This window comes from Chiloscyllium plagiosum, chromosome 33 (genome assembly GCF_004010195.1).
Source record: "Chiloscyllium plagiosum isolate BGI_BamShark_2017 chromosome 33, ASM401019v2, whole genome shotgun sequence".
Classification (NCBI taxonomy): domain Eukaryota; kingdom Metazoa; phylum Chordata; class Chondrichthyes; order Orectolobiformes; family Hemiscylliidae; genus Chiloscyllium; species Chiloscyllium plagiosum.
Window position 1 is genome coordinate 31,991,865 of NC_057742.1, and position 16,916 is coordinate 32,008,780.

General features: G+C 39.6%; 1 protein-coding gene across 5 annotated transcripts in view; it reads left to right on the forward strand.

Moving 5' to 3' along the window:
* The first annotated feature begins 5,973 nt into the window (after positions 1-5,973).
* LOC122539990 overlaps positions 5,974-16,916 on the forward strand; it is a 208,824-nt gene continuing 197,881 nt past the window's right edge. For all 5 annotated transcript variants that reach the window (XM_043675250.1, XM_043675251.1, XM_043675252.1 and 2 more), the window contains exon 1: positions 5,974-6,058. The gene's annotated coding sequence lies outside the window, so the exon portion shown is untranslated. The remainder of the gene's footprint in view (positions 6,059-16,916) is intronic.

The following is a 16,916-nucleotide window of genomic DNA, read 5'->3' on the forward strand; positions in this document are numbered from 1 at the left end:
CTACTGACTGCAGGAAGTATCTGTTGTGCTGGAGCTGAGATTTTCCTCACCCCAAAACAGCTCTTTGAGAACAAGCAGTTGTCAAGAAACTATAAAAAATGCATTTCTGGAAAGTAACTTTACAAACACTTCCATGATTAAATTTATGTTCATGTTTATTGCCCAATTTTTTTTTAACCACAACCAGGCATTAAAACACAGTTTTAAAAGGCTTCATACTTTTTAGTTAACAGTAACAACTTCAGAAAAAATGAAAACAATCATTCAATTTAAATAAACAAATTGTTAACATCTTAAGTGGCAGTGAAGTGACACCTGCCAAATTATCAGTATGTTCTGTTTAATATTCATATTTACCATGTTTGTACTGAACATTCCCAAAATCTTGGTGAGCAATTGGCTAGATACAATTGACAAGATTTCCAATATGTATTTATGTGGTTGTTTATTAATTATGTCTCTCTAAAAAGGGGACATCTACGCTCAGTTGAAATACTGTTCAAATTAGCATCCTGCTCCTCTTGTTAGACCATTTTCTTTAATATTTAGTGCCCAAGACTGTTAGCATAATTGGAGTTTGCACAGTAAGTGATTAACCTAAGAGGAAAGACTTTCTTCTTAATAGAGTCATACAGCATGGAATCAGACCCTTCAATTCAACTAGTCCATGCTGACCATATTCCCAAACTAAAGATGTGCAGGTCAGGTGAATTGGCCATGCTAAGTTGCCCATAGTGTGAGTTGCATTAGTCAGAGGTAAATGGGTCTGGGTGGGTTACTCTTCGGAGGGTTGGTGTGGACTTGTTGGGCCGAAGGGACTGTTTCACGCTGTAGAGAATCTAAACTAGTCCCATTTGCTGGCTTTTGGCTCACATCCCTCCAAAGATTTTCTATCTCTGTACTTATCCGTATATCTTTTAAGCTGTACTTGTATCCACTGCTTCCTCTGGCATTTCATTCCACACATGAACCACCCTCTACACTAAAAGAAAATTGCCCTTCATGCGTGTGGGAAAAGATCTGCCACCCGGCCTAACCATAGTAGGCCCACACAGAGCATAGGAAAGCAAACTTGGCAAAACTATACCAGAAACACCTAGAATGACCAGCAGTGACCAAACAGGCTGGCAAGTTAAACAAGCCAGCACTCGTGGACAAGGGAATACGCTTCGCAAAACACACTAACAATACCCAGTCAACACAGCTGTTCCAAAGCCCCGAGGGCAGTCTCATTACACAGCAATACCAAAGCCACACAAAGGACAGGTCAGACAGAGAGGCACCTAAGGACCTTGTTCGCAAGGACAGGAACAATGGAAGCACCTTACTGTTTCAAAAGAGACATTCTCACCTACCTGCAGCGAAAGCTGGAATCTCCTGCTCCCATCAAGAACTCATTGATACCGTCAGGATGGTACATTGTATCGACAATCAGGACATTCTTCCGATAACTTTTTCAATTATTATCATTGTAACTGGATTACTTAATTTCCAAAAGCATTGTATCTTTCCCCATTTTAATTAACCTTATTGTACTAGATTCCTATAAAACCTGGCTTCATCGTTAGCTCGAGGATGAGAATTCTCAGCTACCTGGACAGACTGTGCTGTTTCAGCTTAGTCAATTTCTCTTCCGTGACATTACTGTACTAATAAACTGTTGTTAATTTCACTTCGAACAGTGCTTTGCAATCTCGAATTTATTGGGCTAATTTCTCCAACAATGTCTTTTTAAAGATTTTCTTCTCTCAACTTAAATATATTCCGCTTAGCTTTGAACTCCCTCATCCTAGAGAAAAGACCTTTGCTATTCACTTTATGCCCCTCACGATTTTATAAGCCGCTAAGGTCATCCCTCAACCGCCTACACTCCAGTGAAAAAAGTGCCAATCCATCTAGCCTAATTTTTATAACTCAAACCCTCCATTCTCAGTAACATCATGGGATATTCAAAAATGTAATGTACTTACAGGTTGATTGGTATTTTAGTTCAGGCAGCATGGTAGATTTGGGTTTTTTTTTGTGTGTTTTAAGACTGGGAAACTTAATTCAGTAGATGAACTTCCATTGTTTGCTGTTATGACTGGACTTGTAGGATTGTCCCAATGTTTGGAGGATACTGGAGAACAGGAGCAACTGGCATAGAAACGGAGGGCACCATTCATAGCTTCTACTGAGCTACATCACCTTCTGCAGCCTCAATCCAGAGTGTGGATAGTGTTATGACCTGCCTTCAAGGGCACTACCCTTTAGTCTTGATTTCACTGGCATTTGCCATATTGAACCAAGTGATGTTAGGAACGTATTTTTGTTTTCAGCTATAATGACCAGACCCCAGGCAAGACTGCCTAAATGTTTACAGTTTCACATGAATAACCAGGCTGTTGATGTCCTGCATGAGGACAGTGGAACTGGCTCCCGATCTGTATTCGCTGGTTGGTTCCAACGAAGTTAATTTGAATAGAATACCTTTCCTCATGAATACCATTCCCAAATGAACTAATAATACGTGACAATAAATTCAATTCAATGCTTTGTAAGAAATCAATTTAACCAGGCTTTCTTTAAATTAAGAAAAATGCATTCATTACTATAGTGTATTTACAAGTTTATTACTACATAAATATTAACATTCCATATATGCACATAGCTTAGAATTAAGAGGTGAGTCCAAAATGATACAAGCAATAAAAAAAAGTATACAGATCAGTGTTTAATTTGTTTGTAGAGTGGATGGTTGAATATTTCGGCCATTGCACTGGGGATTATTGGTAGCATTGGCATTGATAGTTGATTTTTGAGATTCTCGTGTTTGGAGGCTGATTGAAATGTCTTTGTCCTGATTTTTTTAAAAAAAACTAGTTTGCAGGATTTTTAGTTAGAGGGGATCTTTACCTACAATACAGGATAACTAAATAATAACTCTTTGATTGTGACCTTCACATACAGGTCGGTACACATGAGAACTTTCAGTACCCCTCAGTCCATTCCAATGGAGTTAAAACTGACTTTTTAACCCTGTCCTTGTGTATTTAAAAGGGGAAAAAACATAAAATGTGCTTCTGGTTTGGGACATCATCTGCAGGGAGTGTTTTTCTGTTGAGCAGGGGAGCCATCAGCCCTTTGTTATTTTTGTAGTCACCAGAGATCACAGTCCAATTTGTTTAAAGCTTTATTAGCACCTTTACGTGTTATATCCATCAGTCTTGCACTTTGTTTTACATCTGCAGCTACCTTCTCTTTGTAGTAATCCTCTTGAAAAACACATTTTGGAATTAAGCAATAAAAACAGCCGTAGTGTTTAGGGTTCTAAATGCAATGTAACATTATATTTACACAACCCTCCATGACCACTGGATGCCTAAAAGTGTTTCAACGTAATGGAAGTGCTTTTGAAACGTAGTTGCTGTTAGAATGCACAGTAAGGTCCCATAAGCAGCAATGTGATAATGGCGAAATGCGTTTTTTAACTCGATTGAGGAAACTCGGGATAAATTATCCTGTTCCTACTCAATAAAGGGTGGTTAGTGTGGTAGGAGAAAAGTCCATTTCTACTCTACAGCTAGTGAGGCAGAATGAGAACATACGTTTTCACTAGTGCTGGCTTTTTCCCAGAATCCAAGATGTCGTACATAAATAATTTTATGCTCCAAAGTTGTCCATTAAACTCATTGTTACAGCTGAAAAGACAGCTTATCCAGCTTAATCCAAAATCTTAGGTCTTAATCTGTAAACCTGTAAATTATAACAAGTATATATTTAGGTAATTTTTAAATATAAAGGATTTTGCCTCGAGCATCTGTTTAATGCAGTAAATTTCAAAGACACCCACGGGATGAAAAAAAATCTCAATTCCCTTCTAATACTTTCGCCAATTATTTTAAATCGATGATCCCTGGTTGCTGGCACATTTGCGTCAATGGACAAGTTACTGCTGTGCTCCAACTTCCAAAGGATGATTTATTCTTCTACTTACATTGAAGTTTCCTCTCACCATTCCATAGAAAGAATTGGAGTGGAGAGAGAGGAAAGTGGATCCGAAAAGCATCTTGGTTCGCAAACTGTGAAGTGCAATAAGTGCCATAAGACCCAGAGAGGATTAACTGTTAAGAATACCTGAAGACTTGCTTTGGAGGTGCCGGTGTTGGACTGGGGTGTACGAAGTTAAAAATCACACAACATCAGGTTATAGTCTAACGGGTTTATTTGGAAGCACTAGCTTTCGGAACGCTGCTTCTTCATCATTTGCTGGCTGCTATGCCCTTTGTGCTACCATTGCCTGTGATAATCAACACTTGTTCTAATGAGTGGACGGATTTGCTGACATCTTGTATCTTGTGTTGTATGGTGTTCAGTACGGTTGGAGAATTTGGGAATAGTTGTGGTCTGTGTTTGAGATCTGGGTTGTTGGTATTGTTAGGGTTCTAATAATCGTGAATGTGAGGAATAAGTTTAATAGCGTGATACAGTGATTGAATACAAGGGGATTTTGAGAGGGAGTCTTCTGTTCTTGAGTATTGGTATCTTGATTATTTCAGTATTATAATTGAGCTCGCAACACTGCAGATTTGATCTAGGTGCTAGATTCCTCGCACTTAGAATGCCGACAATACGATATCTACCGTGCAGTCGATGGCAAGAGAGCATGCTGCTCACTGAGGGACAGAAATCCCTGGTATAACGCCACAGAGCATGTGTTTTCTTCTCTCGTATTTCAGCGAAGATTATGCTGTTCAGAGAAGAATTTGACAACTTTAGAGATGGGGATCACCGATGAGTGGATGCTCTAATATTTGAGCTGCCGGTTCGCGAAGATGTCATACCAAGGAAGAAAATTGAGCTTCACTTATGTAAGGAGTCAACACAGAACAAAATGGGAAAGTAGGCGAAGAACAAATTCCCCAAAATGGAAGAATTACTGGTATGATACTTACAAAGGTCGGTGATTTCTATACAGTATGTTGTCTTTTGTGAGCCATGTTGCGAATGACTGTGGACTATTTGTCGAACTCTGTGAAATAAAATGTTCCTTTTGAATGCCTACAGCTTGTACATTTGGCTGAATGTTCAACTTCAACTGCAACTGCTTGGCGAGATAAGAACTGGACCTTTTCATGAATAATGGAAAATGCAGACTAAAGCAGTAGCAGGTGCTTCCCATCAGCAGTGTTAAGGATGGGGATGAAAGTCCTGTCTTTCCATCCGTCCCAGCACATTGAGTGGGATTCAATGCTGCTGGCTTTGTCTGCTCTCCTGCACTGCAAGGTTGACGCAAAGGGGCAAGGCTGGAGACGTCACAATGGGAAGGAACGCTGTGCCTAGCAACCGCCATCTGGTAACCGGGTGGACATCAATCGGAGCAGCGCCTGAGAGTGACTTGGGGGGGGACATGGCATCAATGGTGTTAGTTGCATCGGGGCCTGCGGGGTTCATATCCTCCTGCCAGGCCTCGGTGTGAGCGACCAACACGGGTGTCAAGGAGGGGCAGAGCTTCCCAGACGCGGACGGGGAGGCCTGGGCTCGCTCATCGAGGCAAGGGCCCTCCGACCTCCGAGGCGTCAAGGCCTCCCTTTTGTGGCTCTGTCGTTCCAGGTTGCACTCCCACAGGGCCCAACGTCTCAAGCCTAAGACAACAGGTGGCTTCACCGGGGCACAGAGGAACCACCACTTGGCTTTAAGATTTGGGATTTCTTCACTGTGTGCCAGACCTTATTTAAGATCACATTCCAAGCATCCAGTTGTAAGTTCATCCTTCCACATTCTGGACATCAAATTTCTGGGCAGCGGGCACCGAGTGGCCCGGCAGCCCAGGTGTGGGTTCACTAATTAGGGTACAAAATATGGCAGTTGGCCATATCATAGTGATACTGCTGCTTTGTAGACATCTTTATATTGGTCTAATGCAGACCACCACTGAGAACACTGAATCCCAAAATGCCTCTTGTCCTATTTTGTGCACGTGTACCTCTTGGCTGTTATCCTGCATTGGGGCTGGGAAATGGCATCAGCTGGATAATGTGCCATTCATCAGAGGGTCATCGTACATATTCAACACTCTGTAAGTATCAACGCAAAAAGACAGTATGCAATGATAGCATTTGTGAGAATTATTGTATCCATAATTTGTGTCTCCTTTGAATATTTCTTAGATTTTAAAATGTTGCCTACTAATTGGTAAGAGTAGTTTCAACCAATCAATGTTTAATTGACCACTCGGCCAAAATTTAACAACTGTCCAGATCTAAATAATGAGATTGCAAAAAGAATACCATTGAAAAAAATGCTGTGTCTTTTGGTTCAAACTAAAATTGAACAGTAAGATATCTTTGAACTGTCCATTTGATGGAGATATCTCTCAATGACAACTCATAATTTAAGCTGAGTTTTAGCTTCTCAAATAGTTTGGGGAAAAAACCTCTAATAAAGAATAATATTGCTAAAGGAAAAACATTGCTGGGCTGAAGGTAATGCCAGCATATTTAACTTGCCAGTGCAAATCTTTGTTTCAGTTTTAACCTTTTTACTCAAGAGTAAATCCAGATGAGAATATGATTTACCAGCCACACCCTCTTTTAAATTTCTTGAATTTAGCCACCATTATCCTCTCCAGATGTCCAGTCCAGGCATTGATTATTTTTTATATGAATAGTTTATGGATTTTTAACACTCCTGCCTCTAAAGCAGAAATTTGTGAGCATAAAATCTAGGGTGGCACTCTGTTGAAGGCAGGGATAAAGGGACTTTTGGATGTACTGTCTTTCATTTATAGAATCATGGCTTTGAAGGTGTGCATGACACTATGTTGAAGAAGCACTTGGGAATTCTACCTATGTTATGGCCACTGTTTGTCCTTACCCAACATCATAAAAAATAGAATACCTAGTCATAATACTATTGCTATCTGTGGAACTTTACACAAATTGCTTGCAATGATTGCTGCATTATAATACTACACTTCAAAAGTACTTTATTGGCTGTAAAACATTTTGGGATAGAACCTTAATCATAAAATGTGGTAAATACTATGTTTCTTTTCTATATGTCACAATGTTTCCTTGTTCTGCAAGCAAGGTTTTACTTGAAATATGATTAGCATTTTCTATTACACTAGTACTCTAATCAAATGTTTTTTGACAGTCAATTGAAATAACTATCCAAAGATGTTACATGCCATTATTTTATTCATTGTTCCAAAACATTAAAATCTCATTTATCAGGCATGACCAACCTTCATGCTTGCTCTCTGATTAGCTGCAAATTCTCAACGTGTTCACTCACTAGCAATTTTGCAACATCAGATATCAGGCTAACTGCTCCATAATTCCAATGTCCGCCCCTCTCACTTTCCTTAAAAAGCATTATGATATACACCTTTTCAGTCTAAAGGATTTTGACATAATTCCACTGTAGTGGAACATCCCTATCCTCATTTGTGTTATCAGATCCTTACAATTTTTTAAACTTTGCAAACATTATCAAACTCATTAAATTTAGGAGGAAGTATTATGATGTATAAAATGCTCCTTTTATTTATCAAATACATATGGGAAAAAACAACGTATTTAAAATATTTTCCTACTTTTGACTCAATTTACATCCTTTACATTCTGTTCATTGCTGAATGCAAATACTTTTAAGATTAGCATTTCTGCCCATGCTCATCCTTGAACCACTGAAGTCCATGTGGTATAGGCTGCCTGTAGTGTTGTTAGGTAAGGACTTGCAGTTTTAAAAGGTGCTTTTGTATCCTGCAAATGGGTCATTCTGCTCCCACTGCATTAATGGTGGAAGGAGTTAATAATTAAGTTGGTGGTTGGAGCGCCAATCAAACAGGTTGTTTTGCTTTTGATAGTATTGAACTACATGCTCATTATTGGAGTGGCACTCATTCAGGCAAGAGTATATTATCACACTCCTGAATTCTCTTTTTTGGGATGGTTTTTAGGAATCAGGCAATGAAATGTCTTTTTGTGTTATTTCCAGTGTCTGATCCATCTCTGTAAGAACAGTATATATGTATTGTTGGTTAAGTTAAATTTCTGGTCAATAATTTCCAATATATAGATGTTGGGTGATAACAACAATGGTAATGCCATTAAATGTCAAGGAGTTTTTGTTTTGATCATTTGTCATTGGAAGAATTTGTTCCTATTAGTTTAAGTTGTACTGTCATGGTCAGTTCTCATTTCCTTTTGGTTGTATGTTTGCTTTTACTTTTTAAAAAAAGCATCTGTACTGTAACACAGTGTAAGTGCTGCACCTCCACTTGAGGGTGCCTCCTTTCTGATGAAATACTTACCTGAGGCCTTCAACACCATGAGATGAATTATTTCACTATTTGAAAAGGAGCTAATTGCTTTCAGTATCCTGGTGAATATTTATCTTCCAACTGACACGATTAAAACGGGTTATTTTCTCATATCTCAATTCTATTTGTGAGAATTACTGTGTGCAAATTGTCTATCACATTTCCCTTAAAACGGTGATCACATTTTCATTGATATATAATTAGCAGGAAAGTGCTTTGGGATGTCTTGAGTTTGTGAAAGGTGCTATAAATATGCAAATTATCCTACATATTTTATTTCTGTTTGTTATATGTACTATTTGGCTTATTCATTAAGATTCCCATATTTTGGCTTCATTTTGCAGCTTTTTATGCATTTTTACTGTACTTGCTCGGTAATGTATCCTCAATCAAAATGTTCTTGGGTACTGCCCTATTGTTAAGAACATAAGAACTAGGAGCAGGTTTAGACAATTCTGCCCCTCAAGCCTACATTTTTGTTTGCATATACTTCTATTATTTATTAATATAGTTACCTTTAACTCTTTTGATTTTGAAACTATCTAAAGCAAGTCCAGAGTTTTCTTTGCTACATTGACATCACTCTCAGCTTGTTATAGCAGACCAATAAATTAGTATTTTGGATATAACTTAGCTGTCTGTATTTTTCTCCATCTCACTGGCCAGCTCCTTTTATATTAAAGGCATATGGTTATCATCATGCAGTATGTATTCATGTAGAGTATTTTGTCCAATCCTGGGCATCATTCTTTAGGCCTTAAAGAGGGTGTAGAAGATGCTTCCCAGATTTGTGCAGGTGAGGATAGACTTGAGTTGTGTGGAGGGACATGAGACACTTGGTGCAAGGAAGGTTATAAGATATTTAGAGGAGGTGTTCAAAGTTTATGAATGATTTTGAAAGTATAAATAGGGAAAGATTGCTCTCACTGGCAGAAAGGTCATCAGCTAGAAAGCAGAGATAAACGATTTAGCAGAGAAACTATTGTGGATATGAAGAAATCAAAAGTTAAATACTGCTGAAAACTTTAAAAAAGAGCTAAAATGCAAAAGCTCTCCACAGGGGCTACCAGATACCTGTTGAGTATTTCCAGGATGGCTTGTGAAAATGAAGAGAAGTGTTTTTATGTAATGACTTATTAATGCAATTTCTGTGGCAGAAACAGATTGTTGTCCCTTTTTCTAAAGGGAATCAGCTATATACTTGAAAATTCCTGGCCAGCAAGGAAAGAGAATATCCGTGGGACTAATTATATATCGCTCTCCCAGAGCTGCCATGATGAATTGCCTCCTCTGAGCAGGATGCATTTATGATTTTTTTCCCAGGTGAATTTTTTTTACATAAGGGAAAATTAATTTAGGTACTTACTTTAGCAAAAAAAAGCATATAAACTAAACCTCTTTTCCAAATCTCCTTTGCTTGGTTAATGAAACAGCATTAACCATTTTAACTTAGAGCTGCGCTGGACTTGGAACATAAAAGGTCCTAGGTTTAAACTTTGATAGGATTCATCCTTTTCTCCTTATCTTTTGAAAGCATGTTTACATTGTATCTTAGTAAGTGCATGATATTTGTGTTCCAACACATTGCTGATCTCCACTCCTGAATAGCCAATGTACCCAGTTGGTATCTAATATAGGCCATGCTCTGAACTTTTTAACTTGCTTTGTTTTATTGTGCATTCACTATCTTACAATCTGACTCTTCAACCAAACAGTTGCTGAAGCATTACGGGAAAAAAAAGTTTCCAACACTTACATCAACCCATTCATGCTTAGAAAAGAAACAGAAAACACAAGGACTGAAATTTCATTATCGAGTCAGAGATGTACAGCACGGAAACAGACCCTTCGGTTCAACTCGTCCATGCCGACCAGATATCCCAACCTAATCCAGTTCCATTTGCCAGCACTTGGCCCGTATCCCTCTAAACCGTTCCTATTCACATGCCCATGTAGATGCCTTTGAAATGTTGCAATTGTACTAGCCTCCTCCACTTCCTCTGGCAGCAAAGTTCCAAAACAATTGCAACAGCATATAAAACAGTAATTGCTCCTCCTGGAATTCAAAGAAACCACTTCAAACACCTAAAGTGCCTCAAAAGGAGCAGCCTGTTACACAGCCAGAAATTTTTCCATTATAATAACAAACAATTTTGTTCTACTTTATCTCAAATGTGGAAGGGATAATATTTTTTTGATTAAAACTGATGTTAAAGTTTTGCACACAGAATAAACACCAATTTTATTATCCTCTGAAAAATTTATTTATGTTATTTATCTTAAAAATCCTTTTAGCAAAGCAATCTAGAAGCAATTTTGTTGATTTTGGCCTGGCCAGTTTATAAATTCACATATTTCAATTGCACATTTGTAGCCCTTTTATCCAACAGTCAAAGGAGCAGCATTTCGCACACTGAAGGAAATCACTTCTTTAGAGGATTGACCAACACTGTCTAGACGAACGACCAGAAGATTTATAAAAGCATGCTAATAGTTTAATGAATGGTTTTATCTTCTGCATTAAATTAAACAATATGCACTTAATTTCCTTCAAAACATCATGCTTGAGGTTTAGGCTTGTATACTTTCAAAATGTACCAGGCCACTCTTCAGTGTTACCTCTTATAGCAGATATTTTTAAGGAATAGGATTATGATTGATCCAGTATTATTTTTAAATGCTGCAAAGCTTTGAAGATTTACTAATTGATACTTAACTTTATTCTTTACTGGAGGGTTTGTTAGCATCTTAGAGTGTTGCATTTGGACAGAAGTTTAGATAGAGTCATACAGCATGGAAACAGATACTTTGGTCCAACTCATCAATGTTGACGAGGTTTCCCAAACTAAGCTGGTCTCATTTGCCAGCATTTGACTAATATCTCTCTAAATCTTTCCTGTTCACGCACCTGTCGAAATGTCTTTTAAATGTTATAACTGTACCTCTATCTACCACTTCCTCTGACAGCATGTGATGCATATATGGAATGAATTATGTGAAAAAGTTGCCCCTCAGTTCCCTTTTAAATCTTCACAGTGGAAGACATGAGAAACAATTAGGAGAGTCAGGGGGCAGAGTTGAGTATGGTAACCATTACAAAAGAGAAAGTGCTAGAAAAGCTAAAAGGTCTAAAAATTAAGAAATCTCCTGGCCCCAATGGGCCACATCCTAGAGTTCTGAGGGAGGTGGCTGAGGAAGTAATGGAGGCATTAGTTGTGATCTTTCAACAGTCACTGGAGTCAGGGAGAGTCCCAGATGATTGTAAAATCGCTGTTGTTAACCCCCTTGTTCAAGAAAGGATCAAGACAAAAGATGGAAAATTATAGGCCGATTAGCCTAACCTCTGTTGTTGGTAAAATTCTAGAATCCATTGTTAAGGATGAAATTTATGAAGTCTTGGTTAGATTAGAACAGATCGGCATGGATTTAGTAAGGGTAGGTTGTGCCTGACAAACCTGTTAGAATTCTTTGAAGACATAACAAGTAGGTTACACCAGGGAAACCCGGTGGATGTTGTCTATCTAGACTTCCAAAAGGCCTTTGATATCGTGCCTCACGAAGGCTGTTGAGTAAGGTAAGGGCCCATGGTATTCGAGGTGAGCTACTGGCACAGATTGAGGACTGACTATCTGACAGAAGGCGGAGAGCTGGGATAAACGGTTCTTTTTCAGAATGGCAGCTGATGACAAGTGGTGTCCCGCGGGGCTCAGTGTTGAAGCCGCAACTGTTCACTTTATGTATTAATGATCTGTATGAAAGGACTGGGGGCATTCTGGTGAAGTTTGCTGATGATATGAAGTTAGGTGGACAGGCAGGTAATACTGACGAGGTGGGGAGGCTGCAGGAAGATTTAGGAGAAAGTGAGGACTGCAGATGCTGGAGATCAGAGCTGAAAATGTGTTGCTGGAAAAGCGCAGCAGGTCAGGCAGCATCCAGGGAACAGGAGAATCGACGTTTCGGGCATAAGCCCTGAGGAAGAAGGGCTTATGCCCGAAACGTCGATTCTCCTGTTCCCTGGATGCTGTCTGACCTGCAGGAAGATTTAGACCGTTTGAGAGTGGTCCAGGAAATGGCTGATGAAATTCAACGTGAACAAATGCGATGTCTTGCACTCTGGAAAAAAAAATACAGGAATGGACTATTTTTTTAAACGGTGAGAAAATTCATAAAGCTGAAGTACAAAAGGATCTGGGATCTGGGAGTGCTAGTCCAGGATTCTCTAAAGGTTAACTTGCAGGTTGAGTCAGTGATTGAGAAAGCAAATGTAATGTCATTTATCTGAAGAGGTTTGGAATATAAAAGCAGCGAATGTGCTTCTGAGCTCTAGTTAGGCCCCATTTAGAATACTGTGTCCAATTTTGGGCCCCACACCGAAGGAAGGACATACTGGCACTAGAACATGTCCAGTGGGGTTTTGCGCGGATGATCCCTGGAATGGTAGGCCTAACATACGATGAGCGACTGAGGATCCTGGGATTGTATTCATTAGAGTTTAGAAGGTTGAGGGGAGATTTAATAGAAACTTACAAGATAATGGCGGCCTTAGAAAGCATGGATGCTGAGAAGTTTTTTCTGTTAGGCAGGGAGACTAGGACTCTTGGGCACAGCCTTAGAATTAGAGGGGGTCAACTTAGAATGGAGATGACGAGACATTTCTTCAACCAGAGAATGGTGGGCCTATGGAATTCATTGTCACAGAGCGCAGTAAAGGCTGGGATGTAAAATATCTTCAAGGCAGAGATTGATAAATTCTTGATCTCGCAAGGAATTAAGGGCTATGGGGAGAGTGTGGGTAAATGGAGTTGAAATGCCCATCAGCCATGATTAAATGGCAAAGTGGACTCGATGGACTTGCTTCCACTCCTATGTCTTATGGTCTAAATCTTTCCCCTCTCACCTTAAACCTAAAATTCTCTAGTTTTGAACTCCCCAAACCTAGGGGAAAGATCTTTGCATTTCACTTTATCTATGCCCCTCATGATGTTTGATGAAGTTCCAAACAGTCACAGCTATTGAATTACATTTCAAAATTTAACCACTCTGCACTGTAGCAAATTTGTTAGCCAGTTTGCATCTAGCAAAGCCCCAAAGACAGCAGTATGATTATTACCAGATAATCTGTTTTTAATGTTATCTGAAGACTAAATAATAATCACAGACAATAGGGAGAACACTCCATTTCTTTTGCAAAAGGTAGCATCTGTTACGTCTAACTGAGCTGGCACCTTCCCAGAGTGCAACACTGAAGTGTCAGATTGGTTTACGTTCAGGCCTCAGGAGCAAGACTTGAACTCTCACTCATTTGTTAGCATCTTAGAGTGTTGCAAGTGAGAATGCTACTTACTCATTTGTTTGTAAGGTTTGGCTCTTCTTTCAAACCAGAGACACTTCTATTGCTTATGAACACATCAAAACTTTGCTTTGTAGTGATATCTAAACATTAAATAATGGCTCAAAATTTGTCTCCCCAGTACTTGTAATTTTGAAGCAATTACTGTATTTGACTGCATGCATCCACTTTTGGTGTGGTTCATGCCAAATGCCATCTTAGTGAGGGAAATGTTCAGGGTGTTAGGTGTGCATAGGAGAAGTGTGCCAAATAGTCATACTGTGATGGTAGTCCACGTGTAACACTGATTGACACCAACATTGCTGTTTCTGACTTTCCTGCAGCAGCCACTTGCCTCTGTTAAGTATGTACAGGTGAACCTGCATTTTGCAGCAAGAAACGCTCTTAAACCTGAGCGATTTAAATCGAATAGCAACAGTTAATAGTTTGTTGCTGGTGAGTCTCTGTAGATTTTGGTTGAATTTATGAAAGTATCTTGTAGTTGGAATAGTAGGCAGAATTGGCAATGGTGAGAGCAGTTCGTCCTGCATATGGAGAAAGCCCTGGGTTGTGATCTCAAAATTTCTCGTCAGACAATAGGTTCTCAAGTCATGGCTGCTTTCGTTGTAGTCCTCATTGGCTATGAAAATGGGTGATCCCCTGAATTTCTTGGTGTCAGGGTCCTTCCAGGCTGGAGATGGTAAAATCATAAGAATTTGAGCAGGAGTTAGCCATTCAGCCCTCAAGTGTGCCCCACCATTCAACCAGATAATTGTTGAGCTGCTCCTGGCCTCAGCTCCTGTTTTGTGCCAGCTCCTCGTAGCTTTCAACTTCTTGATATTTCAATAATCTGATCTGCCTCCTCCTCAGTGATTAAGCCTCCATAACTCACTATGGTAGATAATTGCAGACATTCACTACTCTCTGTGAGAAGAAATTCCTTTGCATCTCAAGATTTAAATGAGTGCTATCCTTATTCTGTGACTATGTTCCCTTGTTCAAGATTGCCCCCTTAGCGGAACTATGTCCTCAACATCTACCTTGTTAAGCCCCCTTAAAGTCTTCTATGTTTTAATAGAATGATATAGCCTCATTTTTCTAAACTATAATGAATAAAGGCCAAACAGTTTAACTGTTCTTCAAAAGTCAACCCCTTCACTCCAAGAATCAGCCTAATGAATCTCTTTTGAATTGCATTCTAAATCAGTATATTCTGTTTGCAAATGTGGGGATAAAAACTGTACACCACACCCCAAGGGCAGCTTCATCAACACCCTGTTGAGTTGTAACAAACTTCCTTATTTTTAATCTCCAACCCCCTAGTAATAAAGATCCAAATTCCATTTGCCTTCTTAATTACTTTCTGCAACTGCCTGTTAATGTTTTGTTTCCTCTACCAGAATACTCAGACCCCTCTTTTTTTGGAGTGTGTTCTTTTTAAATAACAGACTGCTTTTTGAGTCTTCAAAGTGCATGACCTCACATTTTACAATACTGAACTCCATCTGCGAGCATTTGCCCATTGACTCAACCTATCTGGTACTGAAGGCTGCACTTGACTTATTGCTGAGACCCATTAAGTGAATGTTATTCTTTATTGAGGCCTGCCGACAGCCATGACAAACTTACTTGTACTTCTGATTTGGAGATGACGGTGTTGGACTGGGATGTACAAAGTTAAAAATCACACAACACCAGGTTATAGTCCAACAGGTTTAATTGGAAGCACACTAGCTTTCAGAGCGACGCTCCTTCATCAGGTGATAGTGGAGGGCTCAATCCTAACATAGAATTTATAGCCTAAATTCTGGCTATAAATTCTGTGTTAGGATTGAGCCCTCCACTATCATCTGATGAAGGAGCGTCGCTCCGAAAGCTAGTGTGCTTCCAATTAAACCTGTTGGACTATAACCTGGTGTTGTGATTTTTAACTTACTTGTACTTCGTTAGTGTCTGTGCTAAATGCAAGGTAAGACAGAAGTAAAATGAGCCTTGAATCTAGCTGCGGAGGTAGCATGTAAAAAAGCAGGTCAATATGTATATCCTTATGTTCTCATCACATATGCTCTCAGACGTATTTTTATATTGTCAACAAATTTGGATGCATTACAGCCTACCCCCTCCTCCTAAATCATTGACGTGGATAGGAAGTAATTGATGCCCTCAGTCTGATCCTTGTGGTTACGTCTTTCCAAACTGAAAAAAATACATTAAAACATATGTGGGCATATGTGATGAGAACATAAGGAATCTGCACTGAATTTTACATTTCTTTGGCTAAGTCTTAGCTGCGTTGAGTTTTTGAAGGGATTTCTGCTGTAAGGCCCATCAAGATTTTTCACTATTTTACCAAACCTCCCCACATGCACTAAAAATAACAACTGTGTTACAACTTTTGTCTCCCTCTCGATTTCCAAGAGGAAAACAGTCCCCAATAAGGTAGATAGAGTCAAGATGTGTCGTGGGCTGCTTGATGTTCAACTCCTCTCCCCTTATATGGAGAGCATCCTGACTCTGACTGCACTGTGTAGCTGACTGACTATTTCCAAGCCTCTGGATTGATTATTGAAGGCTGCCCTTGACTTCTAGTGCTGAGATCCCCTGAAAGAAGGTTGTTTCCCTTAACTGAGGCCTTCTGACAACCATGGCAAGCTTATTTCCTTCGGATCTGTGCTAAATGGCAAGACAGAAGTAAAATGAGCGTGGTATCTGGCTGCAGGGACAACAAGTTAAAAAGGCAAGGTAATACATGCTATGGACACTGTAAGCATTGAGGTAGGCCCAATTGAGTAAGTGCTATGACCTTGAGGTGAAGAACCTGGAGATGGTTCTTCTCTACTCCATGAACTGGGTGCAAGACCCTGAACAGACTGTAGCCTTGCAGGATTTTTACCAGTGCAGCATTGACGTGCAGAAGCATTCTATATGTGGATCAGAGATGTGGCACGAGGCTTCTTAGTGGCTGGCATATCTCATTTGCTAGGGTTTGTGGCTGTGGGGTGCGGATGTCCGGTGACCAGGGAGCATGCCTGAGATATTAGATATCCATTGTCCAACATGGTGGTTCCTCAGAATAAGTGACAACTGAACTTGCACAGTACCTGTACAAAATCTCCAGCATCTCAAACAGTACTTGTCTAGTACCCGTACAGAGATTACTTGATGTCTGGCTTGTTTGATGATTTTGGTAAGACAGAAAGCTGAATTGGGTGTCGACATAATTGTTATCTGCTGCTACATAGTAGTGGAAACCTTGAGCTCTCTTACCCCAAAATGTGG